The sequence below is a fragment of the Pseudophryne corroboree genome, chromosome 6 (genome assembly GCF_028390025.1).
Source record: "Pseudophryne corroboree isolate aPseCor3 chromosome 6, aPseCor3.hap2, whole genome shotgun sequence".
NCBI lineage: Eukaryota > Metazoa > Chordata > Amphibia > Anura > Myobatrachidae > Pseudophryne > Pseudophryne corroboree.
Genome location: NC_086449.1, coordinates 630752435 through 630773015, shown reverse-complemented (window position 1 = coordinate 630773015; position 20581 = coordinate 630752435). Strand labels below are relative to the sequence as shown.

Here is a 20581-nt window from a genome sequence, read left to right as displayed (position 1 = left end):
GCACCAGTGCCCCTTCTCCATTCCCCCCACACATAATCTGCACCAGCGTCACCCCCCTTTCTCCACCCCACTGCGATAGGTTGCAGCTTACTTACCTACCAAAAATATTGAAACTTGCTGCTGTCAGGCTTGGATACTTCAAGCTCCGCAAGATGTGTGTGCTGTAAATGGTGCCTAGGTATCCTGGGGAATGGCTTTGTCGTTGGTCGTTGATTGCATACATATTGAGCGACGTGTTTGGTCGTTAACGACCATAGTCAAAATTGAGCATGCATGCTCCACTGACAGCGAGGGTCATTAACGACCTGTCGTTGTCGGTGGCATACACACTTGATGAGATAATGAACAACGTCGTTCATGAGGGCTGAAAATGAACAACGTCAGCCATTATCTCGTCCAGTGTGTATGGGCCTTAACTCACATCCAAGAGTACTATAAATGTTGTTCAGTTTCCCAAGAAATAAAACATGAATCTAAAAGTTGGTTTGAATTTTTTTTTTTTAGTTTATTATCATTGCATGCAATCCAACCACCTTAGTATTTCAAACAAACAATATACAGTAATAACCAGAATTGATTGTTTTTCCTTTATGAAAAATAATTCCAAGTGTTTTAGAAAATATGTGGTTTAAAGTAATTATATTTGAATTCAATGTATTTCTTTTCACCACTCTTTATGCATTGTGTGATCACCGTAAGGTGAAATGATCACAATGAAATATCTAGATGCCTTTTTAATTAATATCGTCCTCCTATAAAGACCTCTACAACTTTTTCAAAACTCATTATGCAATTCTGATGACGATAGATCCAGAAAACAAAATTGTTCAACATGTGGAGGATACAAAATTAGAAACCATTCTTCTGAAAATAAATTCTGAGTACTATTTTTACATGTCAGACAACTACAATATCTCACCTTAAATAATTCTGAAATCTTACAATCTCCCAAACAATTAGAGACATTAAAAAGTCAGTGCTATGTGTTTTGTGAAGTTTCGGTTTTGAATAAAATAACTGTTATAATTTTGCCTTGAATGACTCATTGTGAAAAGTAACTGAACTACGCTTCTACTTTCATGGTTAAGTCTTTCAACAAATACACCATTGCCTAATAAAAGTTGATCAGCAGCATTAGCATAACAATTCACTCTAGAATTGTTTTCAGAACCATTTGGAATATGTCTATTCAATTGAAAAAAAGCTTTACTTTTTCTAGGACTTTTATACAAAGGACTTCTAATTTCTAACTCCACTTTCCTTTTTACATTATTTCCTTTCAATAAAGTAGCAAGATTAGGTTGTAACACTTGTCATAAATGATTATACTCATCAATGCATTTGTTGTCACAACATGCTTTTGTAAAATCTATCGACATCAAATGTAAGCCTGACAACTTTCTTACTCTTGACAATGCTACATAAATCATTCCATCCTGAAATAGTCTTGTCATTTGACAAAGAACCATCCTAACATAATTCAACTAACTTGCATAACAATCATAATCAGCAGCTTGTCACATATTCATATGTAGTTCAGACTATTTGAGAATCTCCAAAAATTTACATGACCGATACAACCTATTGACTTTCGTACATCAGAATGTCTAAAATTCTTAAAAACAGGACGATCTTTAACAGGTGTCACCTGCAACAAATTTCCAAATACTAAAACATGTTTGATTCCATTAAACAATCTTCAGAACTTTTCATAGTTTATTGAACCTCAAATGAATAAATGGTAGCATCAAATTTGATACGATGCTAATCTCATCAACAGTTAGAAGAATTAAGGTTTTAGTATTTTTCTCAAAACCTCAACACTATCAGCATAGAGATCATGTTACTCCAATTGTTCCCTATGTTCCACAGGTAAAATAAGTATGAAATGGAAAGTAACTCCGCCAACATTATATGCTGCTAACCCAGTAGGAGCAGCAACATATGAACCAGATTTACCAGTTTCACCAGTTTCTTCCAACAGAAATAAATGTATCATAATAATAAAAAAACCTCTTACATGTACCAGCATACCCACTAACAAACATTAATAGTTATTTATTCTCACATTTACAATTACTAGATTCATGAACCAAACTATGTTGGATCTCTTTAGTAATTTCATCATATACACAAAATTGATTTGCCATTAATTTATTTCTAATATCTTCTGCATTTAATTTTTCTTCAAATTGTAGGCTTAATATGTTAGAGATATCTTCAATATGCACATCAGATGAAGTAACTTCTTTGCCATAACCTGACAGCGGATCATTTTCACTTGAATTAACACTGTTCTCAGAATCTTGAGCAACTTCACTCTCTAAATGAGTTAACATTCAGACTCTTTCTTTGTCTACCAGATCTTTGTAATGTTCAAACGCACTTGTTTTATCAATAGCTGCCTTAAAACTTTTTTCATATCCTGAAAATCACCTAACAATTTTGACTAATGATCCCATGGTATTAACAGGTACATCATTGTAAAGAAATAATGTCCCCTATTTTCTGCATTTTCGAAGGACAAAGGTGGATGATTTATTGAAAAAGGGTTTTTGTTTCTTTTCACAAGGCAACCTGATGATTCTTCACAAAAATATTCCAATGCCAAACATTTCTCAACTACTTTAGGACAGTACTCATACCATTGAGCTATGTTGTACAAACATCTTTCCAAATGTATATTTAATTTTCGATAGTACTATATATATTTGTTAAATTTCCTTTCAAAATATCTGTACTTCCAGAATCAATTGCCGCCAATTTCTCCTATTCTATTTTATAAACTCTATCTGCTGATACATTTGCGCTCATTCATACGTACGAGGCAAGAGACGGACCACTGTATTGGCGGTGAAAAAAGGGTCAGCTTTTTATTTCTGAGCAAATCTTGATTTTAGTTATTTTTAAGGAAAATGTAAAAGACTTAAATATATGGTGGTGGGGAGAAGGACTGCCTAGCAGTAAGCAAAAACGTTAAATGTAAAAACTACAGGGCCAATGGCCCACCTCAAACAAGGCCAAGGCCATCTGCTATCATCCTTGTCCACAACCTCCTGCTCGACTTTTTTACGGGGCAACAAAGCAATGCGTCCGCTTGCCCACATTGCCATCGACTTGAGGCAACTGTTATCCACAGCTAAGGAACAGGGCCCCACCTGGCCGGTGGTGGCCCTAGTCTGAACTGCAAGCCATGCCTAAGTCCGTTGCCATGAATAAAATGGTCCCCCAGGGCAATACCCATACATGATCCTCCAAAAGACCAATGCTGTCCTGAAATAGATATATCAGATATATATAGTGGGACAGCTGCAACATGAATTTATATTTGTATACGTATGCAGAGGCTTTATCTCTATATTGCTGTGACTGGGAAATCAGCAGTCAAGTCAAGTTGTTAGATCGTGCACATAATACAAGACTGTGCTCAGTATCTCACCACTATATAGCAATAGGTAACGGCTACCTCCTCATTTGATCCCCAGGAACGCCACGCCAGTGGCTAGGAATGTCCCAATTGTGATTCCGCCTGAGTCCCAGAGCCAGTGTGTGGTTGCAGCTCCAAACACGCAGATGATAAGTACTGGTTTTCTCCTGCAGGTGTGCTGGGATACCTCAATAATCAGCAGTGGACAGTTTATCATATGCATATCTACTTACCAGCTCCTCGCTGCCCACTTGCTCCTCCTCAACTCCCTCGGGTGACTCCGGCATCAGCGAGCACACCGAGTCCATCCTGGGTTCTTGTTGCAGGGTGAACAGGAACAGGCTGTAGTACCAAAGTGATGGTCTGCGGACTTTATTAGTACCTGCACCGTAACGTTGAGACTTTTAACGCTCTTGTGTTTTTTGAGGAACACTGTCTGTAAATTTTGTGTTTTCTTCTTGACCTAATGGATGCCGCTTGACTGTTTCGGCCTTTACTGTAGTCAATCAGCTCCTGATATGCCTTCAAATTATCCCTATTGACATATATTTTTAGACTTCACTCTCCAGAGGCACTCATGACTGCTGTATAGCTCAATAAATCCAGTCCAGAAATCTTGATCTCCAATGTCAGTGGAGATTGCTGACAATATAGGGACTAAACAGTTGGCAGTGTTTTTTTTTAATGCTCCTTTTGAACTATCTACATTGTACAAAGTAGGCCATAACACTTTCCAGCAGGTCCACCCTCTGCAGCAGCAGCCCCACGTCACAGCACCAGGTCCTCCTTCTGCAGCAGCCAGTGGTGCAAGTCGAAAAAACTTCTTATTGGTACTGTGCGTGGACAAAAAATAGGTGTGGTTACATGTCAAAGGGCGTGATACACATATGATCCCAATAGTGCAGTGCCAGATACACATACACCCACACTGTGCCAGATACACATATGCCCTCCCAGTGCCAGATACACATGCCTCATGGTGCCAGATATGCCCCCACAGTGCCAGATATACATATGCCCCCACAGTGCCAGATATACATATGCCCCTAGTAGTGTAGTGCCAGATACACATGTTTCCATGGTGCCAGTTATGCCCCCACAGTGCCAGATACACGTGACCCCACAGTGCCAGATGCTCATGACCCCACAGTGCCAGACGCACATATACCCCCCAATAGTGCCAAATACATATATGACCCCAGCTCACTGTTGCTGCCTGGGGACGGCTTTGCAGTGTCACTGTGTCAGTGTCCCCCCTCTGCAGCAGCACCCCCCTCTGCATCAGTGCATATCCCCCACCCCAATTTCTGCACCAGCGCATACCCCCCTCCCCCACAATCTGCACCAGAGCCCCCCCACACACACAATCTGCACCAGCGCCCCTTCACATAATTTGCACCAGCGCCCCATCTCATAGAAACATAGAATTTGACGGCAGATAAGAACCACTTGGCCCATCTAGTCTGCCCCTTTTTTATTTTATCCTTTAGGCAATCTCAACCCTTTTTTAACCCTGATTCTTTGTAAGGATATTCATATGCCTGTCCCAAGCATGTTTAAATTGCCCTACAGTCTTAGCCTCTACCACCTCTGATGGGAGGCTATTCCACTTATCCACTACCCTTTCTGTGAAGTAATTTTTCCTTAAATTTCCCCTGAACCTCCCCCCCTCCAGTCTCAATGTATGCCCTCGAGTTCTAATACTTCTTTTCCTTTGAAGAATGTTTCCCTCCTGAACTTTGTTAAGACCCTTTATATATTTGAAAGTTTCTATCATGTCTCCCCTTTCCCTTCTCTCCTCCAAACTATACATGTTAAGATCTTTTAGCCTTTCCGGGTAAGTTTTGTGATGTAGGCCATGCACCATTTTAGTTGCCCTTCTTTGTACACTCTCTAATGTATTTATATCCTTCTGGAGATAGGGTCTCCAGAACTGGACACAGTATTCCAGATGGGGCCTTACCAATGACCTATACAGTGGCATTATCACTTCTTTTTTCCTGCTACTGATTCCTCTCCCTATGCAACCAAGCATCTGACTTGCCTTTCTCATTGCTTTGTTGCATTGCTTTCCTGCCTTCAAGTCACTTGAAATAGTGACTCCTAAATCTCTTTCCTCCTCAGTAGTTTCCATTATAGTACCCTTGATACTATACTTAGCCTTTGGGTTTTTGAGACCCAAGTGCATGATTTTGCATTTTTTAGCATTAAACTGTAGTTGCCACGTTCTTGACCATTTCTCAAGCCTACCTAGGTCATCAATCATTTGTTTGACCCCTCCCGGTGTGTCTACCCTGTTGCATATCTTTGTATCATCTGCAAAAAGGCATATCTTCCCTCCAATACCATCTGCAATGTCACCAACAAAGATATTAAAGAGAACTGGACCAAGTACAGATCCCTGGGGTACTCCACTGGTAACATTTCCCTCCATAGATTGCACTCCATTAACTACAACTGTCTGTTTCCTATCCTGCAACCAGGTTCTTATCCATTTCACTAATTTATAATCCACCCCCAGGCTTTCAAGTTTATTTAGCAGTCTGTGATGTGGGACAGTGTCAAATGCCTTACTAAAGTCTAGATATGCTACATCTACAGCTCCCCCTTGATCTATTATTTTCATCACAGAGTCAAAAAAGTCAATAAGATTTGTTTGGCATGATCTCCCACCAGTAAATCCATGCTGTTTTGGATCCTGTAAGTTGTTTGATTTAAGATATTCCACTACTCTTTCTTTTAATAGTTTTTCCATTACTTTCCCTACTACTGATGTAAGGCTTACTGGTCTGTAGTTACTTGCTTCTTCCTTGCTTCCACTTTTGTGCAGTGGAACTACATTTGCTCTTTTCCAGTCCTCTGGAATATCACCTGTATTTAGTGACTGGTTAAATAAATCTGTTAAAGGTGTAACCAGGACATCTTTTAGCTCTTTGAGTATCCTTGGGTGTATTCCATCTGGTCCCATTGATTTATCCACTTTTAGTTTTGAAAGTTCTGTTAGGACCTTCTCCTCTGTAAATGTATTTTCATCTACCTTATTTTTATGAATGTCCTTGCAATTTAACTGTGGCCCCATCCCTTCTTCTGTAGTAAATACTGAGCAAAAATAATTATTTAGGTGATCTGCTATTGCCTTGTCTCCCTCCACCAAATGCCCACTCTCTGTCTTAAGTTTTATTATTCCTCCATTTGATTTTCTCCTTTCACTTATATACTTAAAAAAAGTTTTGCCCCCTTTATCTACTGACTGGGCTATTTTCTCCTCAGCTTCTGCCTTTGCACGTCTGATCACTTTCTTAGCATCCTTCCGTCTGTCCAGATACTCCTCTTTGTCGTTATTATTTTGAGTCTGTTTGTATTTCCTAAAATCTCCATCCGCCCCCACACATAATCTGCACCAGCTCCACCCCAATCCTCCCCAACCCTCTGCGATAGGTTGCAGCTTACTTGCCTACCAAAATATGGAAACTTACTACTGTCAGGCTTGGATACTTCAAGCTCCGCAAGATGTGTGTACTGTAAATGGTGCCTCCCGGGGAATGGCTTTGTCGTTGGTTATCGGTCGTTGATTGCATACATACTGAGAGACGTGTATGGTCGTTAACGACCATAGTCAAAATTGAGCATGCATGCTCCACTGACAGCGAGGGTCATTAATGACCCACGGTGCCGCGCATCGGTCGTCGTCGTCGTCGGCGTCGTCGGCATACACACTTGACGATATAATGAACGTTGTTCATGAGGGCTGAAAATTAACGTCAGCCATTATTTCGTCCAGTGTGTTTGGGCCTTAACTCACATCCAAGAGTACTATAAATGTTGTTCAGTTTCCCAAGAACTAAAACATATGCATCTAAAAGTTGGTTTGGAAATATTTTTTGTAGTTTATTATTATTGCATGCAATCCAACCACCTGAGTATTTCAACCAAACAATATAATAACCAGAATTGATAGTTTTTCCTTTATGAAAAATAATTCCAAGTGTTTTAGAAGATATGTGGTTTAAAGTAATTAAATTTGAATTCAATTTATTTATTTTCACCTCTTTTTATGCATAGTGTGATCACTGTAAGGTGAAATTATCACAATGAAATATCTAGATGCCTTTTCAATTAATATTGTCCTCCTATAAAGACCTCTACAACCTTTTCAAAACTCATTATGCAATTCTGATGACGATAGATCCAGAAAACAAAATTGTCCAACATGTGGAGGATACAAAATTAGAAACCATTCTTCTGAAAATAAATTCTGAGAACTATTTTTACATGTCAGACAACTACGATAACTCACCTTAAATAATTCTGAAATCTCCCAATCTCCCAATCAATTAGAGACATTACAAAGTCAGTGCTATGTATTTTGTGAAGTTTCTGTTTTGAATAAAATAACTTATAATTTTGCCTTGAATGACTCATTGTTAAAAGTAACTGAACTACGCCCTCAACTTTCATGGTTAAGTCTTTCAACAAATACACCATTGCTTAATAAAAGTTGATCAACGGCATTAGCATAACAATTCACTCTAGAATTGTTTTCAGAACCATTTGGAATATGTCTTCAATTGAAAAAAAGCTTTACTTTTTCTAGGACTTTTATACAAAGGACTTCTACCTTCACTTTCCTTTTTACGTTATTTCCTTTCAATAAAGTAGCAAGATTAGGTTGTAACACTTGTCATAAATGATTATACTCATCAATGCATTTGTTGTCACAACATGCTTTTGTAAAATCTATCAACATCAAATGTAAGCCTGACAACTTTCTTACTCTTGACAATGCTACATAAATCATTCCATCCTGAAATAGTCTTGTCATTTGACAAAGAACCATCCTAACCTAATTCAACTAACTTGCATAACAATCATCATCAGCTTGTCACATATTCATATGTAGTTCAGACTATTTGAGAATCTCCAAAAATTTACATGACCGATACAACCTATTGACTTTCGTACATCAGAATGTCTTAAATTCTTAAACACAGGACGATCTTTTAACAGGTGTCACCTGCATCAAATCTCCAATTACTAAAACATTTTTGATTCCATTAAACAATCTTCAGAACTTTTCATAGTTTGTTGAACCTCAAATGAATAAATGGTAGCATCAAATGTGATACGATGCTAATCTCATCAACAATTTGAAGAATTAAGGTTTTAGTATTTTTCTCAAAACCTCAACACTATCAGCATAGAGATCATGTTACTCCAATTGTTCCCTATGTTCCACAGGTAAAATAAGTATGAAATGGAAAGTAACTCCGCCAACATTATATGCTGCTAACCCAGTAGGAGCAGCAACATATGAACCAGATTTACCAGTTTCTTCCAACAGAAATAAATGTATCACAATAATAAAAGAACTCTTACATGTACCAGCAGATCCACTAACAGACATTAATAGTTATTTATACTCACATTTACAATTACTAGATTCATGAACCAAACTATGTTGGATCTCTTTAGTAATTTCATCATATACACAAAATTGATTTGCCGTTAATTTCTAATATCCTCTGCATTTAATTTTTCTTCAAATTGTAGGCTTAATATGTTAGATATATCTTCAATATGCACATCAGATGAAGTAACTTCTTTGCCATAACCTGACAGCGGATCATTTTCACTTGAATTAACACAATTTTGACTCATGATCCCATGGTATAAACAGGTACATCATTGTAAAGAAATAATGTCCCCTATTTTCTGCATTTTCGAAGTACAAAGGTGGATGATTTATTGAAAAGGGTTTTTGTTTCTGTTAACAAGGCAACCTGATGATTCTTCACAAAAATATTCCAATGCCAAACATTTATCAATTACTTTAGGGCAGTACTCATACCATTGAGCTATGTTGTACAAACATCTTTCCAAATGTATATTTCATTTTCGATAGTACTGTATATATTTGTTAAATTCCCTTTAAAAATATCTGTACTTCCAGAATCAATTGGATCCAATTTCTCCTATTCTATTTTATAAACTCCATCTGCCGATACATTTGCGCTCATTCATACGTACGAGGCACTAAAATAAAAGAGACGGACCACTGTATTGGCGGTGAAAAAAGGGTCAGCTTTTTATTTCTGGGCAAATCTTTATTTTAGTTATTTTTAAGGAAAAATATAAAAGACTTAAATATATGGTGGCGGGGAGAAGGACGGTCTAGCAGTAAGCAAAAACGTTAAATGTAAAGAAAACTACAGGGCCAATGGCCCACCTCAAACAAGGACAAGGCCATCTGTCATCTGCTATCATCCTTGTTCTCAACTCGTAAGGGCAGGACCTCCTGCCCGACTTTTACGGGGCAACAAAGCGATGAGTCCACTTGCCCACATCGCCATCGACTTGAATCAACAGTTATCCACAGCTAAGGAACAGGGCCCCACCTGGACCGGTGGTGGCCCTAGTCTGAACTGCAAGCCATGCCTAAGTTTGTTGCCATGAATGAAATGGTCCCCCAGGGCATACCCAAACATGATCCTCCAAAAAGACCAATGACCCTGCAACCCAAAAGCTGACAAACCAGTTAACTGAAGTAACCAAAACTATACTAACCAGTGACGGTGGGAGGGCAGATGTCTAGAGGCCTCCTACTCACTATCAGCTTCACAAAAACATAAGCACCCTCCTACAAACTACTGTTAACCAATCAGCATGGAATCGCCTCATATCAAACCTCAAGACTCGTCTTGCCGAACATACGTACAATATTAGAAAGGGGTTGGAAACGCATACAGTATCCATGCATTTTAAGACAATGCATCAGTGCAACCCCAAACATCTGAAAATGTTTATTGGTATTCAGGCTATTACCCCAAATTGGAGAAATCGTGATGTGGAAAGTAATTTAGCTAAATCCGAGATGAAATGGATTTTTAAGTTAAATTCTTTAATCCCTAATGGTCTTAATTCAGATTTTGAGCTAAAATGGTTTTTATAAATTTAGATTGTTTTAATTTGTTTTAATAATTTTTGTCTTTTGGGTACTTGTCGTCATGCATTTTATGGACTATATCTAAGGACTTTGGACACTTTTATTCTTATTAATGGACGTTTGAATGAACATTTTATGGAGCCATAGAAGATGGACTTATATTATTGCATCGATTCCGCTATTTGGAGCGCTCTGTGGAGCGCAAGAGCCCAACTTCCGGTCAACGAACAAGTGGAACGCATTGTGGAACGCATGCGAGTGACTTCCGGTTCCGGTCGGAAGTGCCGTGAACGTCATTTCCGCCGGAAATGAGAGCGGGAAGCGCCGTGGCGGGAATGTATGCCACAGCTGACATCTATGAGCTGATCAAGTGAGGGTATTAAGAGGGACATGTTTAACCAGCCACCATGCCTCTGATGAAGGACTGAGGTCCGAAAAGCTTCAGGCGTGGTGACTGGTGTTCTGAGGACAATTCCTGGCGGTGACAGTTTCCTGAGAGTGGGGTTCAGTGTATCCGGACCGCTGAGCCGCATCATCCCATCTGAGATCTGGGAGGGTAACTGCACGAATGCCTGGCAAATGTCTTAACCCACAATAGTGGTTACATGCTTTTCTCTAACGTCCTAGTGGATGCTGGGGACTCCGAAAGGACCATGGGGAATAGCGGCTCCGCAGGAGACTGGGCACATCTAAAGAAAGCTTTAGGACTAACTGGTGTGCACTGGCTCCTCCCCCTATGACCCTCCTCCAAGCCTCAGTTAGATTTCTGTGCCCGACGAGAAGGGTGCACACTAGGGGCTCTCCTGAGCTTCTTAGTGAAAGTTTTAGTTTAGGTTTGTTATTTTCAGTGAGACCTGCTGGCAACAGGCTCACTGCATCGAGGGACTAAGGGGAGAAGAAGCGAACTCACCTGCGTGCAGAGTGGATTGGGCTTCTTGGTTACTGGACATTAGCTCCAGAGGGACGATCACAGGCCCAGCCATGGATGGGTCCCGGAGCCGCGCCGCCGGCCCCCTTACAGATGCTGAAGCAAGAAGAGGTCCATAAATCGGCGGCAGAAGACTTTCCTGTCTTCATAAGGTAGCGCACAGCACTGGAGCTGTGCGCCATTGCTCTCAGCACACTTCACACTCCGGTCACTGAGGGTGCAGGGCGCTGGGGGGGGCGCCCTGAGACGCAATAAAACATACCTTACATGGCAAAAAATACATCACATATAGCTCCTGGGCTATATGGATGCATTTAACCCCTGCCAAAATATACAAAAAAACGGGAGATAAGGCCGCCGTAAAGGGGGCGGAGCCTATCTCCTCAGCACACTGGCGCCATTTTCCCTCAGCTCAGTTGGAGGGAAGCTCCCTGCTCTTCCCTGCAGTCACTACACTACAGAAAAAAGAGAGGGGGGCACTAATTAGGCGCAGTATTAAAACATACAGCAGCTATAAGGGGAAAAACACTTATATAAGGTTATCCCTGTATATATATAGCGCTCTGGTGTGTGCTGGCATACTCTCCCTCTGTCTCCCCAAAGGGCTAGTGGGGTCCTGTCCTCTATCAGAGCATTCCCTGTGTGTGTGATGTGTGTCGGTACGTTTGTGTCGACATGTATGAGGAGAAAAATGATGTGGAGACGGAGCAGAGTGTCTGTAACAGTGATGTCACCCCCTAGGGGGTCGACACCTGAGTGGATGTACTGTTGAAAATTACGTGACAGTGTCAGCTCTATATAAAAAAACAGTGGTTGACATGAGACAGCCGGCTACTCAGCTTGTGCCTGTCCACGCGTCTCATGGGCCGTCAGGGGCTCTAAAGCGGCCGTTACCTCAGATGGCAGATACAGACGCCGACACGGATACTGACTCCTGTGTCGACGGTGAAGAGACAACCGTGATTTCCAGTAGGGCCACACGTTACATGATTGAGACAATGGAAAATGTTTTTATACATTTCTGATAATACGAGTACCACCAAAAAGGGGTATTATGTTCGGTGAGGGAAAAACTACTGTACCTGTTGTTTTCCTGAATCTGAGAAATAAAATGAGGTGTGTGATGATGCGTGGGTTTCCCCCCGATAACAAATTTCTTAAAAAGTATTGGCTGCATACCCTTTCCCGCCAGAGGTTAGGGTGCGTTGGGAAACACCCCCTAGGGGGGATAAGGCGCTCACACGCTTGTAAGAACAAGGGCTCTACCCTCTCATGAGATGGCCGCCCTTAAGGATCCTGCTGATAGAAAGCAGGAGGGTATCCAAAAAGGTATTTACACACATACTGGTGTTATACTGCGACCAGCTATCGCCTCAGCCTGGAGGTGCAGTGCTGGGTTGGCATGGTCGGATTCCCTGACTGGAAATATTGATATCCTAGATAAGGATAGTATATTATTGCCTATAGAGCATTTAAAAGATGCATTTCTATATATGCATGATGCACAGCGGAATAATTGCCGACTGGCATCAAGTATAAGTGCGTTGTCCAAGTCTACCAGTAAAATGGTCAGGTGATGCGGATTCCAAACGGCATTTGGAAGTATTGCCTTTGAAAGGGGACATTTGGGGTCGGTCTTTTAGACCTGGTGGCCACGGCAACAGCTGGGAAATCCACGTTGGTACCCCAGGTCGCCTCTCAAAATAAGACGCCGTATTATCAGGCGCAGTCCTTTTTTGGCAAGCGGACAAAAGGTTCCTCTTTTCTGCTCGTGACAGAGGGAGAGGAAAAAGGCTGTAGAGATCAGCCAGTTCCCAGGCACGGTGGGGGCCCGTTCTCAATGAATTTCAGTGCGCAGTGGGCTCACTCGCAAGTAGACCCCTGGATCCTTCAGGTAATATCTCAGGGGTACATATTGGAATTCGAGACGTCTCCCCCTCGCCGTTTCCAAAAGTCGGCTTTACCGACGTCTCCCTCTGACAGGGAGGCAGTTTTGGAAGCCATTCACAAGCTGTATTCCCAGCAGGTGATAATCGAGGTACCCCTCCTGCAACAGGGAACGGGGTATTATTCCACACTATTGTGGTACCGAAGCCAGACGGCTCGGTGAGACCGATTCTAAATCTAAAATCTTTGAACACTTACATACAGAGGTTCAAATTCAAGATTGAGTCACTCAGAGCAGTGATTGCGAACCTGGAAGAAGGGGACTACATGATGTCTCAGGACATCAAGGATGCTTACCTTCATGTCAAAATTTACCCTTCTCACCAAGGGTACCTCAGGTTATGGTACAGAACTGTCACTATCAGTTCAGACGCTGCCGTAGGGATGGTCCACGGCACCCCGGGTCTTTACCAAGGTAATGGACGAAATGATATCCCTTCGAAGGAAGGAAATTTTAGTTATCCCTTACTTGGACGATTCCCTGATACGGGTAAGATCCAGGGAACAGTTGGAGGTCGGTGTAGCACTATCTCAGGTAGTGTTGCGGCAGCACGATTGGATTCTCAATATTCCAAAATCGCAGCTGGTTCCGACGACTTGTCTTCTGTTTCCTAGGGATGATCCTGGACACAGTCCAGAAAAAAAAAAGGTGTTTCTCCCGGAAGAGAAAGCCAGGGAGTTATCCGAGCTAATCAGGAACCTCCTAAAACCGAACCAAGTCTCAGTGCATCAATGCACAAGGGTTCTGGGTAAAAATGGTGGCTTCCTACGAAGCAATCCCATTCGTTAGATTCCACGCAAGAACTTTCCAGTGGAACCTACAGGACAAATGGTCCGGGTCGCATTTTCAGATGCATCAGCGGATAACCCTGTCGCCAAGGACAAGGGTATCCATCCTGTAGTGGTTGCAGAGTGCTCATCTTCTAGAGGGCCGCAGATTCGGCATTCAGGACTGGGTCCTGGTGACCACGGATGCCAGCCTGCGAGGCTGGGGAGCAGTCACACAGGGAAGGAATATCCAGGGCTTAGGGTCAAGCCTGGATACATCACTTCACATAAATATCCTGAAGCTAAGGGCCATTTACAATGCTCTAAGCTTAGCGAGACCTCTGCTTCAAGGTCAGCCGGTGTTGATCCAGTCGGACAACATCATGGCAGTCACCCACGTAAACAGACAGGGTGGCACAAGAAGCAGGAGGGCAATGGCAGAAGCTGCAAGGATTCTTCGCAGGGCGGAAAATCATGTGATAGCACTGTCAACAGTATTCATTCCGGGAGTGGACAACTGGGAAGCAGACTTCCTCAGCACGACCTCCACCCGGGAGAGTGGGGACTTCACCCAGAAGTCGTCCACATGATTAAAAAACTCGACAGGTATTGCGCCAGGTCAAGAGACCCTCAGGCAATAGTTGTAGACGCTCTGGTAACACAGTGGGTGTACCAGTCAGTGTCTGTGTTCCCTCCTCTGCCTCTCATACCCAAGGTACTGAGATTGATAAGATGGAGAGGAGAAAGCACTATATTCGTGGCTCCGGATTGGCCAAGAAGGACTTGGTAACCGGAACTTCAAGAGAGGCTCACGGAGGATCCGTGGCCTCTACCTCTAAGAAGGGACCTGCTCCAGCAAGGACCCTGTCTGTTCCAAGACTTACCGCGGCTGCGTTTGACGGCATGGCGGTTGAACACCGGATCCTGAAGGAAAAAAGGCATTCCAGATGAAGTCATCCCTATCCTGATCAAAGCCAGGAAGGATGTAACCACAAAAACATTATCACCGCAATTGGCGAAAATATGTTGCGTAGTGCGAGGCCAGTAAGGCCCGACGGAGGAAATTCAACTGGGTCGATTCCTACATTTCCTGCAAACAGGAGAGTCTATGGGCCTGAAATCGGGGTCCATTAAGGTTCAGATTTCGGCCCTGTCAATTTTCTTCCAAAAAAGAACTAGCTTCAGTCCCTGAAGTTTAGACGTTTGTAAAAGGGGTACTGCATATACAGCCTCCTTTTGTGCCTCCAGTGGCAATTTGGGATCTCAATGTAGTTTGGGTTCCAAAAGTCACATTGGTTTGAACCACTTAAATCTGTGGAGTTAAAATATCTCACATGGAAAGTGGTCATGCTGTTGGCCCTGGCCTGGGCCAGGCGCGTGTCAGAATTGGCGGCTTTATCCTGTAAAAGCCCTTATCTGATTTTCCATTCGGACAGGGGGAATTGAGTACTCGTCCTCAGTTTCTCCCTAAGGTGGTTCCAGCGTTTTCACCTGAACCAACCTATTGTGGTGCCTGCGGCTACTAGGGACTTGGAGGAATCCAAGTTGCTGGATGTTGTCAGGGCCCTGAAAATATGTTTCCAGGACGGCTGGAGTCAGAAAATCTGACTCGCTGTTTATCCTGTATGCACCCAACAAGCTGGGTGCTCCTGCTTCTAAGGAGACGATTGCTCGCTGGATTTGTAGTACAATTCAGCTTGCACATTCTGTGGCAGGCCTGCCACAGCTAAAATCTGTAAAAGCCCATTCCACACGGAAAGTGGGCTCATCTTGGGCGGCTGCCCGAGGGGTCTCGGCTTTACAACTTTGCCGAGCAGCTACTTGGTCAGGGGCAAACACGTTTGCTAAATTCTACAGATTTGATACCCTGGCTGAGGAGGACCTGGAGTTCTCTCATTCGGTGCTGCAGAGTCATCCGCACTCTCCCGCCCGTTTGGGAGCTTTGGTATAATCCCCATGGTCCTTTCGGAGTCCCCAGCATCCACTAGGACGTTAGAGAAAATAAGAATTTACTTACCGATAATTCTATTTCTCATAGTCCGTAGTGGATGCTGGGCGCCCATCCCAAGTGCGGATTGTCTGCATTACTTGTACATAGTTATTGTTACAAAAATCGGGTTATTGTTGTTGTGAGCCATCTTTTCAGAGGCTCCTTCTGTTATCATGCTGTTAACTGGGTTCAGATCACAAGTTGTACGGTGTGATTGGTGTGGCTGGTATGAGTCTTACCCGGGATTCAAAATCCTTCCTTATTGTGTACGCTCGTCCGGGCACAGTATCCTAACTGAGGCTTGGAGGAGGGTCATAGGGGGAGGAGCCAGTGCACACCAGTTAGTCCTAAAGCTTTCTTTAGATGTGCCCAGTCTCCTGCGGAGCCGCTATTCCCCATGGTCCTTTCGGAGTCCCCAGCATCCACTACGGACTATGAGAAATAGAATTATCGGTAAGTAAATTCTTATTTTTATCATTCTGTTTATTGTGAGTGTAAATCTATTAAAAACATCATTTTTAACTTTGCATTCGACTGTACTTGCACTATTTTCCGTTTATCTTTGAAAATTTAAAGGTAACATCTATTCCTGTGGTGGAGCTACATATGTGAGGACAAGAGGATATATTGCTAATAAGGTCCTTTTACACACGGTATGCTGATTGTTCTGGGAGGAACATTGGAATGAATATTGAATACTTCAGACACATCGTTTGATGTAAGATATTTGGACTTTGATGAGAACATTTATGATTAGCGCATTGGTGCTCATATATATCTTGTTCTGCTTATTATTTAGGGACTTGTGAGGAGTCCTTCTTGGTGCACTAAAGCTGCTGTTCATGGTTGGCACGATATACAGAAATTTTTATTTTCATATCAATACCAGCCCAAAACAAAAGTTAACCCTCCAGTGTCCACAATGAGCACAAATGCACAGGAATAGAGGTTTATGACACTCTTATCACATTCGTTGCGTCCGTGTTCTTTCTTTAAAACCCTTTTCCTGTTTCTTTTAAAATGTACTGCAATGTATTAAATGGCATCTGATTTTCCATACAAAGCAGTGCCAGCAAGTTTATCAACTGCTTCATACTGTATGCACCACATTCATGATGAATCAGACTTTTTACACTACATCTTTTGTACATCATACAGTAAATTGCTATTCCCAAACTGATCTACTACATTCAATGTGTGAGCAATACTAAAAGAATAACCGCTGAGTTCACTCTCCCAGAACATCTTAAATAAATTTAGATGATTTAGGGGGACATTTACTAAGCAGTGATAAGAGCGGAGAAGTGAGCCAGTGAAGAAGTTGGTCATGGCAACGGATCAACACTGAAGTAACATCTATAATTTGCATACTTTAAAACTATAGAAGGGTTGTTTAGCAACGAGGCAAAAAAAGGGGGACTATAGATAATGTCTCTCAGGGGCACACTTATTTCTATATATTAAAGAGATGGAGGGTTGGATAGGATATCATAATTGGTAGGTGAGGTAAGATAAAACTTAACTTTTAATCACAGACGAAAAGATGATAAAATTACCGCTGTGCATCAGCAATAAATATCAAAACAAGTATTAAACAACAAAATGATGTTGACGATATAATATGTAACTCACTTATATGAAGAGGGTGACAGAAAGTTTATCTGTAAACCCACTGATTTGTAAGCGAGTATTGATGTTTGACATTTGTCAGAAGCGAAAATATAAATGTTCCTATTATCTCTATGAAATTATGGTGTTAAGTAAATTGGTGTGTTCATAGTAGAGATAATGGAAAACCGGCTTGTGTAAGTATGGACTCCTAAAGAGTGGGTCAGCTGCAATAGTGGATTGCAAGGTTGAACTGAAATTAAATTTGCTGATCAGCGGAAGGTATATTTCTTGGTGCTACAGTACCCGGTATTCCCAGAGGGTCACCCTTTCTGGTACTGACCTGGCCCAATGCTGCTTGGCTTCCAAGATCAGGCGAGATCGGGCATGTCCAGCATGGTATGACTGTAGAAAGTCGAAAGAATACCTGTCAGCATGGGCAATGGCCACTGATGAGGCAAATTCAAAGAAAGTAATATAATGACTTATGTTGGTCTATGACACGCAGGTCGCCCCCAAAATGACACATAAATGGATGGGGAAAATGACACGTAAATGGATGGGGGGATCTGAAAAAAACTGGAGAGAATAATTTATCTCCCCTCACAAGCTTTATTTATACACACTCAAAAAGATGTGTTTAATGGATGGATGGATCTGTAACAAACGGGGAGGTTAATTGCTCTCCCCTAAGGGATGTCTCAAAAAATGAGATAGTAGTGAGAGCACGTGTGAATTGTATCACAAATAGTCCATGGTGAGTTCTTTCCAAAGAATGAAATAAGGGCTATAGTGAGAGCACCTGCTCCAAAGCATACCAATTAATCCATAAATATGCAACCTGAGTTGTTGGTGTGAAAATTACAGTGAGAGATGGTGACAGTAATGCGCCTGTGCTGTATAATGCAGAGCGTATGGACTCACAAGTTACAGCCCACAGGTTGCCTGGATGATTAATGATAAATAAACGGTTAACTAAGAAATACTGACAGGCAAAAAAAGATCTCAAACTTGACATAACATCCAGTATGAAAATTAATGAGAGTTCATATAGGCTGCAGCACAAAAGTTGCAAGAGCAGCTATCCGTCTGTTCTGCAACTTCACACATAATACAATACAATAGTTGATAAGAATCACAGGTTGCCTGGATGGTTAATGATAAATAAACGGTTAACCAAGAAATACTGACAGGCAATACATACACTAATTTGCAAGAACAGCTGTACATTTATACCAAGAAGACATTGATATTGCACCAATAGTCTTATGACTAGTTATTTGAAAAAACTTATGAAAAATCTGTGCTGACCCATGTGATGGTATTGACAATGTTTAAATAAGTAAATATAGACTCCAGCAAAAAATTATTAAATTATTATATATGTCAGCTGTGACTATCTCATGATATATATATATATATATATATATATATATATATATGATATATACATATGATATATACTAATTGAACACTAACTATTACAATCTGGACCAGTGCAGATTCCTAAAACCCCCCACCCAATACTATAAAACTATACAGAGCTGCTGATTGGTTGACATGTGCAACTTCTCCAATGGCTCACTTCTCCGCTCTTATCACTGCTCTTAGTAAATGTCCCCCTTAGTTTAAAAGAATGAGCACTACTGATCCTCGCCTTCCAATATTCATTTTTAGAATCTTTTTCTGAACGTTCATCATAGAAAATATCAGCGCTGTAAGGAAACAAATCTGGAAAACATAATTTCCAGAAAAAAAATCCAAACGCTAATTGGTTTTTCTGCAACATGTTTCTGGTATAAATGAAGAGCATCATCCACAGGATCTTTACTGTGAAAATGATGAATTGTGTACTGTTCATATCTATCTTCTCGTACAAAGTCTACCTTCTGCAAAATAGATTTTTAAAACAGGTTTCACTGTTGTGAAATTGTGTTTCCAAATCCACATCAGAATCATAATATAATGGGTTATTTTTTTTCAAATACTGAAGTGCTCAACAAAGCTTCCTAAATTTACCAACTCCTGCCAAATAACTTTTTTTTTTGTTGTGCCGCGCCATTTACTAGAATAAACAGGTTATCACAGAAATGAATCTTTTGTGTTACTGTATTCAATAATAAATAATAAAATGAAGTAATAAAATAGGAATATAAATAACTTGTCCCTTCAAAGTATTGATTAACATATTAGATGGCAAACTTTGTGTTCTCAAATGCACAATTATTCAGCTGTATGAAAACTTTTCATAAATATTCAGATCTTGGAACTCTTGGTATATCTGCTGGAAACATATTCATCAGACATCAAGGAGGAAGATGTTCATTATCAAGTCTATGACTGTAGTATACTGTAAATATTCATACAAAATTTAATTTGAACAGTCACCTGAAAACTAATAAAAATATTCTAGTATTTTCATGAATTATATTTTTCAACCAACCTATCCACATTAATGATCTTAATTTGTCATAGATACTGTAAAACAATTCTTTACAGCTCATAAATGTTCAATAATAATACATATTTCCATTTTTTCTAACTGAATTATGTCATCCTCAAACTTTTTTAAAACCGTTTCTTTGATGTCTTACTTTTCTTCCTCATCATATACTTTATTACAATCATATGGTATCACAGAGATTCAATTTATGTTTTAGACATTCTACAATACAGTATCTTTTATTTTGTTGATTTTACCATTCTATGCAACTTATTCAAACTCATCTTCCAAAAGATCGTGTCCTATATATACTATATGCTGAACCACATTTGCTGTAGAATCACTGTGGACACTAATCATCTTTAAATGCCACAAAATACTTTTGCATTTTTCCAGAATAACAATATAAAGAATACCATTGCTTTCCAGTTTTAAAAATATACAGCAGATCATTTTAACATGATACTTTTTCTTGCAAATCTGTCAGAGAAATAGTTTCTCACAAATTCCACAATAACTTTTAAAGA

The 20581-nt window shown here is 40.8% G+C and overlaps 1 pseudogene; it reads right to left on the bottom strand.

The window, feature by feature from the left end:
• Positions 1–17905: 17905 nt before the first annotated feature.
• On the bottom strand, positions 17906–18024 carry LOC134937346 (5S ribosomal RNA; annotated as a pseudogene).
• Between the last annotated feature and the right edge of the window lie 2557 nt (positions 18025–20581).